The sequence below is a fragment of the Hyla sarda genome, chromosome 3 (genome assembly GCF_029499605.1).
Source record: "Hyla sarda isolate aHylSar1 chromosome 3, aHylSar1.hap1, whole genome shotgun sequence".
Lineage (NCBI taxonomy): Eukaryota > Metazoa > Chordata > Amphibia > Anura > Hylidae > Hyla > Hyla sarda.
In genome coordinates this window covers 187,740,721-187,756,615 of record NC_079191.1, presented here as the reverse complement: position 1 = coordinate 187,756,615, position 15,895 = coordinate 187,740,721, and positions in this window count along the sequence as shown.

Here is a 15,895-nt window from a genome sequence, read left to right as displayed (position 1 = left end):
ACTATTTTGTCTGGTTATTGCCCTTGTGAAGCTGCAGCAAAATCAATCATGTGAATTGGCCCATTGCTAGCTATGTTTTCATTAATAGTCCCAAAACTGGCAGCGTGTAATGTGCCCTGTAGGCACTTTTCAGACATGAAGAATGAACTTGAAAGTGGAAGCAAAGCCCAGTCCTGCCATTGAGCGCAAACAATAAACCTCTGTTGTGGCCCTTGAAACTATCACTGCAGCCTATATACAAGCCTTCATTTCAAGTTCAATTAACAGCTAAATTATGCCAAATGCCATCAAATAACTGACTGCAGAATTTGTAGGTAATTTCTAGTTAGTACAAAATATAGGAATCTCACTTTAGACAGCTTGGGCTATTAACATCATGTTTAATGGGTGCTGAGTTTATTGTGTGCTGGAGTGAAATATGGATATTGCTACTTCGAGTTCAGCCTTCCCTGATGTTTTTTTTTTTTTTATATATATAATGTTTATGTCGATAAGATGGCTTTTATGTAGTCTGCAGGTGGCATACAATGAATGTGTATTGAATCCATATAGAAACACTGGAGAGCACTGCTTTATTATCAGCCACTCCGAAATAAAATGCCTCCTGCGCTTTCTGCACATGTTTTCTATTTCAATAATAAAATGTGACACTGCTGACTGAGAAAGAGCTCATTGTATGGTGCATTTATTCAAATTAAAGTCAATTTATCAGGAAAACATAGCTTTGTGTGAAGTGCCTTTCATGGATTGTAGTGTCAAATAGATGATATGGTTCATAAGTGTTGGGATTAGACTTTCTAAAAACGCTACTGATCTTACATGTCGTCAGTCTATAGGCATCCATTTGTATGTACAATAGCTGAGTGTTGTGTCAGCACTATGGGTAGAAGACTAGGAAACTGGATCAAAGTAGTAAACTGAGTTGATACAAACTCAGGGAACAATAAATGTTTTTTTTTTTTCTAATGGTTTTCCATGTAAGGTGTCCCTCACACATTGGTCCAGATTAACTATTGCAAATGCAACAGAATCCAAGTGCAATATCCACAAAAAACAAGAGTTTTGGACACTTTTTAGGCAGGTTTCCAATGTGCTCAAAAAAGGGTTGTGGCTTCTGTAAAGGGATGTGGCTACAGTAACAGGGGCATGTCTTAACGGGGTTATCCAAGAATTAAAAAAACAGAGATCATTTCTTTCAAAGACCGCTCCTTGTCTGTCTCCAGGTTGGGCGTGGTTCTGCAGCTCAGTTCCATTGAAATGAATGGAGCCAAATTGTAATACCACACCCAGAGTGGAGACAGAGAGATAGCGGTATTTGAAAGAAATTAGGTCTGTTTTTTTTTAAATTCCTGGATAACCCCTTTAAAGGGGTATTCTGGCCGTCACGCCCCCTCCCATAGACATGAATGGAGGGGGCCCTGGTGTGATGTCACGTCCCCAGTCCCGGAAACCTGGAGGTTTCCGAAACTGGAGATTCAGCACCCACATAGAATGTGGGTGCTGCAGGGAGATCGCGGGGGGGTCTCAGCAGCGGGGCCCCCGCGATCAGACATCTTATCCCCTATCCTTAGGGGATAAAATATTTTTGCCCGGAATACCCTTTTAAGAAGCAACACCATGCACGATAAATGGAGTAAATTCTGGTGCAGAAACCCAGCGCAGTATAAGACCGTGTTCACATCTGTGTCGAAGCTTTGTTCAGGGAACTCTGTCTTTTTTCTCTCTCTGCTCAACTCCTGTGAAAGAATGGACAACATACGGAACCCAGATAGACCCCATTAAAAGTCAATGGGATCTGTTGGGACTGGGCTGTCATCTGTTGCACTGGAACTGTTTTTTTTTTTTTTTTATCCATTTGGGCCTTTGTATTTAGTCTGTTTTATCCTGACTAAAATAATGTCGTTGCAAAAAACATAAACCATTTAAAGCACCATAAAAATGCCCTGAAAATGTGGGGATTCATTAATATAAGAACCATGAGCTACGAGTGGTTGCTTTCAGAAAACCAGACCATTTCTGTAGTACCAAACAGTCCCATTAAAATCTATTAAACAAGCACACTAAGTCCTGGATACATGTTTTGTACCTGTTCATAAATACCCACAAAATTAAAGCAGCACTTGCTGCAAAGACATGTAAATATTGAATATATGAAAACTTTCTGAACTGCTATATTTTCTGTACATGTAAAACTGAGCATTGCACATATAGGTGTGTTGGCTTATGGTACGCCGACAGTTCACACACCGGAGTGAATAGAGCTGGACAGAGCCAGCTCCCTGCGCCACAGCAGGTTGTCGCGCCCGCCCCGTTAACCAGGGATCCGTGGACCAACGCACAGAGTCCTGGCATACAATATAGGGACAGTGTTCTACCATTTATGTATATCTGCTGCTTTTCCCTACAGGATACATAGGGATAGGAGAATCATCTTTTTGCAGATGGATGACCTGTCACCTATGCCAAGGACCTATTTAATATCTCTTGTATTGATCTGATACACCGATCTTGTACATATAAAATCTTTTATATTGATCTGACATACCTATTCTGTACATATAGTATGCCTCCCTGAGGACGCCATTTAACCTCTTAAGGACCCAGCCATTTTACACCTTAGGACCCGGCCATTTTTTGAACATCTGACCACTGTCACTTTAAACATTAATAACTCTGGAATGCTTTTAGTTATCATTCTGATTCTGAGATTGTTTTTTCGTGACATATTCTACTTTAACATAGTGGTAAAAAAATTGTAACTTGCATCCTTTCTTGGTGAAAAATGTGAAAATTTTAGGAAAAATTTGAAAATTTTGAATTTTTCTAACTTTGAAGCTCTCTGTTTGTAAGGAAAATGGATATTCAAAATATTTTAATTTTTTTTCACAAATACAATATGTCTACTTTATGTTTGCATCATAAAATTGACAAGTTTTTACTTTTGGAAGACACCAGAGGGCTTCAAAGTTCAGCAGCAATTTTCCAATTTTTCACAAAATTTCCAAACTCCCTATTTTTCAGGGACCAGTTCAGGTTTGAAGTGGATTTGAAGGGTCTTCATCTTAGAAATACCCCACAAATGACCCCATTATAAAAACTGCACCCCCCAAAGTATACAAAATGATATTCAGTCAGCCTTTTAACCCTTTAGGGGTTTCACAGGAATAGCAGGAAAGTGAAGGAGAAAATTCACAATCTTCATTTTTTACACTCGCATGTTCTTGTAGACCCAATTTTTGAATTTTTACGAGGGGTAAAAGGAGAAAATGTATACTTATATTTGTAGCCCAATTTCTCTCGAGTAAGCACATACCTCATATGTCTATGTAAAGTGTTCGGTGGGCGCAGTAGAGGGCTCAGAACCGAAGGAGCAACAAGGGGATTTTGGAGAGTACGTTATTCTGAAATGGTTTTTGGGGGGCATGTTGCATTTAGGAAGCCCCTATGGTGCCAGAACAGCAAAAAAAAACACATGCCATACCATTTTGGAAACAAGACCCCTTGAGGAACGTAACAAGGATTTAAGTGAGCCTTAATACCCCACATGTGTTTCACGAATTTTGCATATGTAAAAAAATAAAATAAAATTTCACTAAAATGTGTGTTTCCCCCCCAAATTTCACATTTTTGCAAGGGTTAATAGCAGAAAATACCCCCCAAAATTTGTAACCCCATCTCTTCTGAGTATGGAGGTACCCCATAAGTTGACCTGAAGTGCACTACAGGCGAACTACAATGCTCAGAAGAGAAGGAGTCATATTTGGCTTTTTGAGAGCAAATTTTGCTCGGGGGGCATGTCGCATTTAGGAAGCCCCTATGGTGCCAGGACAACAAAAAATACCCACATGCCATACCATTTTGGAAACTAGACCCCTTGAGGAACGTAACAAGGCATTAAGTGAGCCTTAATACCCCACATGGGTTTCACGACTTTTGCATACGTAAAAAAAAAAAAAAAAAAATTTCATTAAAATGGGTGTTTCCCCCCCCAAATTTCACATTTTTGCAAGGGTTAATAGCAAAAAATACCCCCCAAAATTTGAAACCCCATCTCTTCTGAGTATGGAGGTACCCCATAAGTTGACCTGAAGTGCACTACGAGCGAACTACAATGCTCAGAAGAGAAGGAGTCATATTTGGCTTTTTGAGAGCAAATTTTGCTCGGGGGGGGATGTCGCATTTAGGAAGCCCCTATGGTGCCAGGACAGCAAAATAACCCCCACATGGCATACTATTTTGGAAACTAGACCCCTTGAGGAACGTAACAAGGGGTACAGTGAGCATTTACCCCCACTGGTGTCTGTCAGATCTTTGGAACAGTGGTCTGTACAACATTTTTAATTTGCACAGCCCACTGTTCCAAAGATCTGTCAGACACCAGTGGGGTGTAAATTCTCACTGCACTCCTTATTACATTCCGTGAGGGGTGTAGTTTTCAAAATATGGTCACATGTGGGGTTTTGTTTTTTTGCGTTTGTCAAAACCGCTGTAACAATCAGCCACCCCTGTGCAAATCACCTCAAATGTACATGGTGCACTCTCCCTTCTGGGCCTTGTTGTGCGCCCCCAGAGCACTTTACGCCTACATATGGGGTATCTCCGTACTCGGGAGAAATTGCATTACAAATTTTGGGGGGCTTTTTTCCCTTTTACCTCTTGTCAAAATGAAAAGTATAGGGCAACATCAGCATGTTAGTGTAAAAAATTTATTTTTTTACACTAACATGCTGGTGTAGACCCCAACTTCACATTTTCATAAGGGGTGAAAGGAGAAAAAGCTCCCCAAAATTTGTTAGACAATTTCTCCCGAGTACGGCGATACCCCATATGTGACCCTAAACTGTTGCCTTGAAATACGACAGGGCTCCAAAGTGAGAGCGCCATGCGCATTTGAGGACTAAATTAGGGATTTGCATAGGGGTGGACATAGGGGTATTCTATGCCAGTGATTCCCAAACAGGGTGCCTCCAGCTGTTGCTAAACTCCCAGCATGCTTGGACAGTCAACGGCTGTCCAGCAATACTGGGAGTTGTTGTTTTGCAACAGCTGGAGGCTCCATTTTGAAAACAGTGGCGTACCAGACGTTTTTCATTTTTATTGGGGAGGGGAGGGGGGCTGTGTAGGGGTATGTATATATGTAGTGTTTTTTACTTTTTATTTTATTTTGTGGTAGTGTAGTGTAGTGTTTTTAGGGTACAGTCACATGGGCGGGGGGTTACAGCGAGTTTGAGCTGCCGCGCAAAATTTGCTGCATCGCAAACTTGCAGCCTGATACTCACTGTAAGCCCCCTGCCCATGTGAATGTACCCTGTACATTCACAAGGGGGGGACCTCCAGCTGTTGAAAAACTACAACTCCCAGCATGCACAGTCTATCAGTGCATGCTGGTAGTTATAGTTTTGCAACAGCTGGAGGCACACGGGTTGGGAAACACTGAGTTAGGAAACAGACAATGTTTCCCAACCAGTGTGCCTCTAGTTGTTGCAAAACCACAACTCCCAAACATTCTCAAGCATGCTGGGAGTAGTAGTTGGCAACATCTTTAGAGCCAGATGTTGCCGAACTACAACTCCCAGCATGCTTGGAGTTGTAGTTTTGCAACATCTGGGGGACTACAGTTTGCAGACCACTAATACAGTGGTTCCCAATCTGTGCCCTTCCAGATGTTGCAAAACTACAACTCCCCGTATGCCAAAACTGTCCAGGCATGCTGGGAGTTGTAGTTCTGCAACATCTGCAGGGCCAGATGTTACAGAACTACAACTCCCAGCATGCCTGGACAGTAAGGGCATGCTGAGGATGTGTAGTTTTGCAACATCTGGAAGGGCACAGTGGTCTCCAAACTGTGGACCTCCAGATGTTGCAAAACTGCAACTCCCAGCATGCCCAGATGCCAAGGGCTGTCTGGGCATGCTGGGAGTTGTAGTTTACAGGGTCCTATTACAGCAATGCATGTCGCTTTACGGCGACGTGCATTGCTGTAAAGGGCCCGACCGCGGCTGAAGATCTACTCACCTGTCGCCGCCGCCATCTTCCTCGCCGGGATCCGGGTCTTCAGGGACGAGATAAGTACCGGGGCTGGTCCCCAGCACTCCCCCGTCCCCCGCCGCGTCCTCCGGTCTTCCTCCCGTCCTCTCCGGACTTCAAGGGGCCGGGCAGGACGGGAGGAAGTAACCGCCCCCCCTCCTGCGATTGGTCGGTTAACTAACCGACAGATCGCAGGGTATAGGAGGAGGTGGCAGACTTGCCACCTCGCTCCTATACGTTAGCATGGTCCTGGCTGTCTGTGACAGCCGGGATCATGCGAAATTACCGGGCGGTCGGGTCCCAGAGACCCGATCAGCCCGGTATCGCCGCAGATCGCAAGGGCGATTTCCCTTGCGATTTGCGGCGATCGCCGACATGGGGGGCCTACATGCCCCCCCTCGGCGTTTGCCCTGGATGCCTGCTGAAGGATTTCAGCAGGCATCCAGTTCCGATCTCTGCCCGGCGCGCGGCAGAGACCGGAAAACGCCAGGGCGTATGGATACGCCCTGGGTCCTTAAGGCCCAGGGTGTGAGGGCGTATCCATACGCCCTGGGTCCTTAAGAGGTTAAATATATGGCAGAAACGCGTCGGTGGTATAATATATTAGTGGTATGACACGTTGCTACTCAATTTTGGTAACCAACAGTTGCTAATTAGCTGTGGCACAGGTTGAGCGTCTCCTTTGTTTCAAGAAGGATTCTACTCCCGGTGGTCTATATATATTCATTTTAATGGTGTTGGAATTAAACACATTTTTGGGTGATTTTTAATGATCCAAATAAAAGTTACTTTTTAGGCACTACCCTGAACACTCTTACATTTTTGTTCTTTTGATATATCTGAATGCTGGGTGGAATTGCGCTTAAGCGCGGTCTGACGTGGGACCTAACATATCTACGTTTAAGTGATTATTCCATATGAAGTCAGTTACATTACATACAATGGGGGTGATCATATAGATCTGTAATGTAAATGTAATCTGTAATGTAAATAAATTCATAAATCAAGTCCTGACTTGAAGATAGGTCAAACAATTAGTTCTATTTCCTTAACCCCTTAAGGACCAAGGACGTACCGGTACGTCCTTGGTCCTGCTCTTCTGATATAACGCGGGGTTACACAGTAACCCCGCGTCATATTATGGCGGGCCCGGCGTCATAGTGAAGCCGGGACCCGCCTCTAATAGCGCGCAGCGCCGATCGCGGCGCCTCGCGCTATTAACCCTTTAGCCGCGCGCTCAGAGCTGAGCCGCGCGGCTAAAAGTGAAAGTGAAAGTTCCCGGCTAGCTCAGTCGGGCTGTTCGGGATAGCCGCGGCTAATCGCGGCATCCCGAACAGCTGACAGGACAGCGGGAGGGCCCCTTCCTGCCTCCTCGCTGTCCGATCGCCGAATGACTGCTCAGTGCCTGAGATCCAGGCATGAGCAGTCATGCGGCAGAATCGTTGATCACTGGTTTCTTATGAGAAACCAGTGATCAACATAGAAGATCAGTGTGTGCAGTGTTATAGGTCCCTATGGGACCTATAACACTGCAAAAAAAAGTGAAAAAAAAAAAGTGAATAAATATCATTTAACTCCTCCCCTATTAAAAGTTTGAATCACCCCCCTTTTCCAATAAAAAAAAAAACACAGTGTAAATAAAAATAAAAATAAACATATGTGGTATCACCGCGTGCGGAAATGTCCGAATTATAAAAATATATCATTAATTAAACTGCTCAGTCAATGGCGTGCGCGCAAAAAAATTCCAAAGTCCAAAATAGTGCATTTTTGGTCACTTTTTATATCATTTAAAAATGAATAAAAAGTGATCAATAAGTCCTATCAATGCAAAAATGGTACCGTTAAAAACTTCAGATCACGGCGCAAAAAATGAGCCCTCATACTGCCCCATACACGGAAAAATAAAAAAGTTATAGGGGTCAGAAGATGACAATTTTAAACGTATTAATTTTCCTGCATGTAGTTATGATTTTTTCCAGAAGTCCGACAAAATCAAACCTATATAAGTAGGGTATCATTTTAATCGTATGGACCTACAGAATACATATCAGGTGTCATTTTTACCGAAAAATGTACTACGTAGAAACGGAAGCCCCCAAAAGTTACAAAACAGCGTTTTTTTTTTCAATTTTGTCGCACAATGATTTTTTTTCCCGCTTCACCATAGATTTTTGGGCAAAATGACTGACGTCATTACAAAGTAGAATTGGTGGCGCAAAAAATAAGCCATCATATGGATTTTTAGGTGTAAATTTGAAAGAGTTATGATTTTTTAAAGGCAAGGAGCAAAAAACGAAAATGCAAAAACGGAAAAACCTCCGGTCCTTAAGGGGTTAAAGGGGTACTCCCGTTGAAAACTTTTTATTTTATTTTATTTAAATCAACTGGTGCCAGAAAGTTAAATAGATTTGTAAATTACTTCTATTAAAAAATCTTAATCCTTCCAGTACTTTTTAGGGGCTGTATACTACAGAGGACATTTTTTTCTTTTTGGATTTCTCTTCTATCACGACTACAGTGCTCTCTGCTGACCTCTGCTGTTCATTTTAGAAACTGTCCAGAGCAGCATATGTTTGCTATGGGGATTTTCTCCTGCTCTTGACAGTTCCTAAAATGGACAGAAGAGGTCAGCAGAGAGCATTGTGGTCATGACAGAAGAGAAAACTACATTTCCTCTGTAGTATACAGCCCTTAAAAAGTACTGGAAGGATAAACATTTTTTTAATAGAAGTAATTTAAAAATCTGTTTAACTTTCTGGCACCAGTTGATTTAAAAAATAAAGGTTTTCCACGGAAGTAGCCCTTTAAGTGTTCTTTTTCCTTTTTTTTAAATGTATTTATTTATTTTTGAGTTCTACAATAAGCAAACGGGAGGATTTAACTATAACCAGCATCTCACATGCCTGTATTCAGTAAAAATTTCAGAAGCATTATGTTCATCATATTAATTAAGTAGCATACACAAGAATGTAAGCTAAAACCTTTGCTAGTTCACTAGCATAAATTGTAATAAATTTAGAGAAGGTAACCACGCAAGCTTTATGCTAAGCCCTGCCCACTTGCTTAAAAAAGTAGGGGTTTGGACAAAAACTTGATTCCAGACTTACTGGATTTATAAATTCCTCCAAAGTCAATCACCACTATTAGGAAGTAAAAATGTCTCATCTGGATTGGATAGTTAAGGGATTGTCTGGGGAGTAGAAAATGTCCTACCGCTTCTGCTCCCCGTCACTCCACTTCCGCTCCCTGGTCATCTAGGAAGTGCTTGTCCTGATCATTGCATGTGGATGAAATCACACACACACGCAATGTCTAAGGCCCTTTCACACTATCGTTATGTTCCTGCATTCTGACACCCGTTATTTAGCAATAAAGTTCTGTCAACAGGTGTTTCAGGGCTTGGAATGCTGTCTCTTGCTCCTTGGTCCAGTCCACAGGTAGCTTCCCACTGTAGTTCTCCTTCGCTGTACCCCGAAGGAGGGCTGTGAGGGGTTCTGCAATCTGAGCGAAGTGAGGAATGAAGCAGCGGTAATAGCCGGCAAATCCCAGGAAGCTCCGGACATCCTTCACTGTGCGCGGGTTTGACCAGTTCTTGACAATTTCCACCTTGTCGGGGTCAGGCTGGACTACCTCAGTGCTAAAAACATGACCTAGGTAGTGCACCCTAGGTATAAACAGATGGCACTTGGACGGCTTGACTTTTAATCCATGTTTGATCAATACTTGGAGATGTCAAACAGATGACCAAGGTGCTCCTGGTAGGACTTAGAGTATACAATGACATCATCGAGGTACAGCAGAACACTGAAAATTCTAATGACCCAAGCATTGCTCCATCAGACGCTGGAAAGTCACAGGGGCATTGCACAGCCCGAACGACATACTCTTGAACTCGAACAATCCCATGGGGGTCACGGAGGCTATCTTCTCCCGGTCTTTCACAGCCATAGGCACTTGCCAATAACCACTGGTTAAGTCCAAGGTGGAGAAGTAGGCGGCTGCCCCAAGAGTGGTGAGTGATTCCTCGATTCTTGGAAGAGGATAAGCGTCCTTATGGGTGATATCGTTCAGTTTCCTATAGTCGACACAGAAACGGATGGTCCCATCCTTCTTTTTGACTAGGACCAAGGGCGCCGCCCAGGGACTCTGACTTTCCTGAATGGTGTCTGCGTCCTTCATGTCGACTAACATCTTCTTGACAGTTTGGTACATGCCTGGTGCGACTGGACAATGCCTCTCCTTGATAGGTGGCTTGTCACCTGTTAAAATCCAATGCTGGATCATGGACGTACGTCCAAAGTCTATAGGATGTTTACTGAATGTTTCTTGGTACCTTTATGCGACTGATAACCCCATTGACTTGATCTTTCGGGGTGTTTTCGTCTCCCACCTGATGTTGCACCCACCAGGGTTCAGGGAGACTGTCTGCAGAACCTGCTACCATTTGAGCTTATCGTTATCGAGCCACTTTGCGTGCAGATAAAATGTCACTTGACTCTAGAAGATACAACTGGGCCACTGGCGTGTACTTTGGCAAGACTGTTGCCACAATGGGCAGATTGACTAGATGAACTGGAACTCTCCCGTTGAAAACTGGGACTAGGCTCCTTGCATTTCGAACTAATGGATGAGCTTCTAACTGTATAGGCTCTAATAGGGCTTGACCACAGGACTGTCTCTGTGTTAGGTTGTAGGGTCACCGACCTGATATCTTGAATCCTGACTTGAAGCTCAGTTGAGAATGTTAGTGGTACAGAAACCCAATCTGTCCTTCTCTGCCTTTATAAGACTGGCTATACAGGTTATACCAGGACACAAGGGTGTACCTGTATGTCCCTCATCCTTAAGAGGTTAACAGGCATGTACCCCTTAACCCCTTCCCTCCCCAGGACGTATGGGTACATTCTGGGAGGGGAGGGTGGCTACGGAGATGGACTGTGACATCATCCCACTCCATACCACGCGGCCACTGGTTGGAATCAACAGCCATGGACCGCAGCTAATAGCCTGCAGTGGCGATCACCACTACAAGGCTATTAACCCTTTAGAACCCGCCGCCTGGTTGCTATGGTTCATTGGGACCACTGCGTGGCAATCGCACTGTCCCGATCACCTTAAATTACGGTCGGAGGGTCACCACTTTCCTCCATGCTGTCCGATCTTCTTTGTGTTGCTCTAGAGCAACAGAGCGCAGAAAACACTGATCAATGCTGTTTTAGGAATTCATATAGCTTTTATTTGACCCCATAAGGGGTCAAATTTGCATTCACTGGAGGGAAACTGATGCTAAAATTGATCCCATTCATTTGAATGGGACAGTTCACAATCATCAAGCATCTCGATTTTGATACTGGAGAGTACCGGACAAGGTAATGCAGCTTGCAACAATGGATGCCAAAAACAATGGACGCCAGATGCCATACAACTGATCACAACTTGTCATCAGTTTTGGCATCAGTTGCATCAAGATCTAGGCTGAATTCACCTATGCCAGATGACAGACATAAGTGAACCTAGCCTTACCTCACCCATCAGAAGCCACTGCCATTCCCTTGCTCACTGTCTCCACTGATCTCCACTTCCTGGTCCTGTCCTGACACCCAGGAGGAAGTTCACCACTGCAACCAGTCATAGTTGTGCTGAAATGGGATCAGGAAGTGGAGATCACCAGTGACCTGGTGAGAATTGGAGTGCCAGTGCCAGGGGATTGGAGGGGTGAATAACAATTTTTTTCTCCACATAATCCTTTGTTTAAAATGATCCCATCAAACAACTACTTTATTAGTCTGGACTTTTATTTACAATAATATATTAAGATATCTGAGACATTTGTGCTGCCAAGGAATCCAGCACATAGGATTTCAAGGACTAGATGTAATGAAATAGAAAGCTCTGTAAACTAGAATGTTCCTATTCACTGACAGCTAATCATTGTCAAAACTGGAATGGATGAAACTCAATATATTAGAAGGTTACACAATGCTTATTATATAAGTAATATTTGTTAGGGTATTTTTTAAGATTTATCGGTTTTTGTGAGAATTGTCACATATTTTTGAACAGTCACTTATTTGCACAAAAATCTGACTTTTCCTGTTTTTTTTTTTTTTTTTTGCACAAATGTAGAGTGATTAAGACTTTTATTTTTTACACAAGTCTTCTAGTGAAAACATTGATAAATACCCACTCCCCTTTAAAGGGGTTATCCACCATAAGGTGATTTTAGTATGTACCTGGCAGACAGTAATGGACATGCTTAGGAAGGATCTGTGCTTGTATTTGGGTTAAATGGCTATGTTTTGAGATTACCATACTGCCGTGGCTTTCTTTTTGTGAACTGGTATTTCCTGTTTGAGTTTTCTCTTTTTCTACAAATCCCATAATTCCACTTTCCTCCCTCCCACACATCAGCCACCCCACCCACTGAACCATTCAAAATACTAGTGCTTTCTACTCAGGGTGCCTCCAGCTGTTGCTAATTCCCTGTGGTTGCTCCAACCATTGAAGCAGAACAGGCTTCCTGTCATCACCTGACTAGTGATGTCAGGTCTCGGCCGCACTGCATCCTGGGAATACCTGAGACAGGAGTCATTTCTTATGCTGTTAAAAATGAACATCCAGAGCAAAAATCACATAAGAATTGGGAGACCAGACATCAGAGACAGGTACAGACACTATGTTATGAAATACACTAACTTTACAGCCCCTGTAGCATAGTCAAATAAAAAAAAGCCTGGAATACCCCTTTAATTTTAATAGTAAAAAATAACTGTTTTGTTTAAATAGGCATTGGCATTATAAAAAAAAACTTGAAAAGATAGGGACAACAAAAAGTTTCGATCGGTCTAAGTCTGACTGTGTTCAGGTGGTTTTCAGATCCCAATCAGTGAGAAGTGCTTGCTTAGCGCGTTCTCTCCTGGCTCTGTCATGTGACTGGGACAGTCTCATAATGCGCCCTATTACCGTCGCCAACCCCACAGTCTTCAGTTGCGCTGGCGGCCGGCTCGGGTCTGATGAGGGACATCGTGCAAGTGACGTCCCTCTACAGACTCGTGTAGGAGGACGTCAGTGACGTCACTCGTCAGGCTGCCACCGGAGGGAAAAAACGATGCGCAGGCCAAATGAGTGTGTCTGTCTTTGTGTGTGTGTGTGTGTCTCTGTGTGTGGGAAACTGCTACTACCTAATGTGTGGAAACTGCTACTACCTAATGTGGGGAAACTACTACTACCTAATGTGGGGAACTACTACTACCTAATGTGGGGAACCTGCTACTACCTGGAAGGACCTGAAGAAGAAGAAAAACCTTTGAAATGCGTTGTTTTGTTCCCACTGCATGTTTTATGAATTAATAAAGCCTGCTTCCTTTCACAATACTTGGGTGTGCGCCTCTTAGCCAGAATCGGAATTTTCTGACGGAGTTCTGAGAGAGCCTCGCTAGGGTCTCACAGAACCAGCTGTTTTCTCCTGTATCCACACCGCTTGCATAGCGGGACCGACAGCTGGCTGTCTCCCAATACTGAACACCGCTTCCAGCTACTTGCTACATGCGATCGCCAGTGTTGTGCCTGCCAGCACAGCACCCATGGGTGAGCAATATTCCTATTTTGGACAACTGTCCAACCTTTTATAATAAGGATTAAATGCACTATATTGCGCCATCTCTGCATTTCTTTCCCACTCCTACTAACTAATGTGGAGAAACTATTCCTACCTAATGTGGGGAACCTGCTACTGCCTAATGTGGGAAACTATTGCTACCTAATGTGGGGAAACTGCTACTACCTAATGTGGGGAAACTATTACTACCTAATGTGGGGAAACTATTACTACCTCAGGGATGTGGAATTCCTATCGCCCGACGCCCAGGACATGTAGTTCCGGGTGCCGGGCAGGTGAATCTTTCCGGCCATTAGCCTGGCTTGGGGCAAGCAGGGCCGGACCTAACAAGCGCGACGGCGCTCAGAGGAGTGTATGGAGCGGGCTCCTGACTCGTGCCCGCTCCATACTCTGCAGCCCCCAGCTGTTCTCAGTAGCCGGGGGGCCACCACTAATAGCCAGCATGCGGCAATCACCATGGCTGGCTATTAACTCTTTAGATCGCTGCTGTTAAAGCTGACAGCGGCGTCTAAAGGTACATGTGAATATACTGGCGGGCTAGTGGGGTGGATCGCCCCCCAGCAGCGCGATCGCGCGGGGGGGGGGGGGGGGGCGTTCGATCCACTATAGAGGTAGCCGGAGGGCTTACCTCTGCTTCCCTGCTGTCCCGTGGCTCTGTCATTGATAGAGCCTGGTTGGACTAGGCTCTATCAATGAAGCGCAGAGCACACAGATCAATGGAGTTCAATAGAACCCTATTGATCTGTACGAGGTATCTAATGATTCCTCCTAAAAGTCTAATAAAGTGTTTAAAAAACAAAACAAAAAGCTTTAATAAAAGTTTAAAAGACACACATTAACCCCTTCCATGTTAGAAGTTCAAATCACCCCTTTTTCCTATATAAAAACATGAAAACATAATAATAATACGAACTATTAAAATATAATATTATGTATCCCATATTGTAAATGACGTAAATGTAAAAAAAAATACCAAACCACAGAATTGCAATTTTTATGATATCCCAGAAAAAAAAAGTTAAAAAGCGATTAAAAAGTCAGATCAATACCAAAATGGTACCGATACAAAAAACAGATTATGGCGCAAAAAATGAGCCCTCATACAGCCTGGAAAAAAAAGCTACAGGGGTCTAAAAATGGCAATAAAAACATTTTTTGAAAAAGTTCAGAATTTTTTTTTTATTAGTAAAACATGACGGAAACTATACAATTCTGGTATTGCTGTAATCAGGCCGGCCTAAAGTATGAAAATAACATGTTAGCTCAACCACAAGATAAATGGTGTAGAAAAGAAAACCACCAAATTTGCTAAATTATCTTTTTCAATTTCCCTTCACCGATTATATATATATATATATATATATATATATATATATTTTTGGTTCTGAGAATATGTTATTGAAAAATTAAAAGGTATCATTATAGTAGGTAGTTATGGCTATTATAGGGAGAGGAGAAAAAAACTAGAGCATAAAAGCGAAAATTGGCCCGGATAAGTGGATCGTCATGAGGGACAAGTATATTTTGCTCCGTCTTTGTCCCGTGGACAAGTAGTTTTTTGGTTAAATTTCCACACCCCTGTACCTAATGTGGGGAAACTGCTACTACCTAATGTGGGGAACATGCTACCTAATGCGGGGAACCTGCTACTACCTAATGAGGGGAACCTGCTACCTAATGTTGGGAAACTGCTACTACCTAATGTGGGGAAACTATTACTACCTAATGTGGGGAACCTGCTACTATCTAATGTGGGGAAACTGCTACTACCTGATGTGGGGAAACTGCTACTACCTAAAGTGGGGAAACTATTACTACCTAATTGTGGGAACCTGGTACTACCTAATGTGGGGAACTTGCTACCTAATGTGGGGAAACTGCTACCTAATGTGGGGGAACTGCTACCTAATCTGGGGGAACTGCTACCTAATGTGGGGGAACTGCTGTCTACCTCCCCCTGGCAGTAGCACCCTCATCATCCACCTGCAACACCCCCCTCCTTCAGTAGCACCCCCAGCATCCACCAGCAACACCACCAATCCCCCCCTCTCCCCTCCTGTGGTAATAGCATCAGATCATCAGCTAACGGATGTTAAGGGGTGCTACTGCTGTTATGGTATTGTATTCAGAGGGTACGGTATGTGACAGTATTATATTTAGAGGGTACAGTATGTGGCAGATTTATAATCAGAGGGTACTGTATGTGGCAGATTTATATTCAGAGGGTACGGTGTGTGGAAGGTTTAT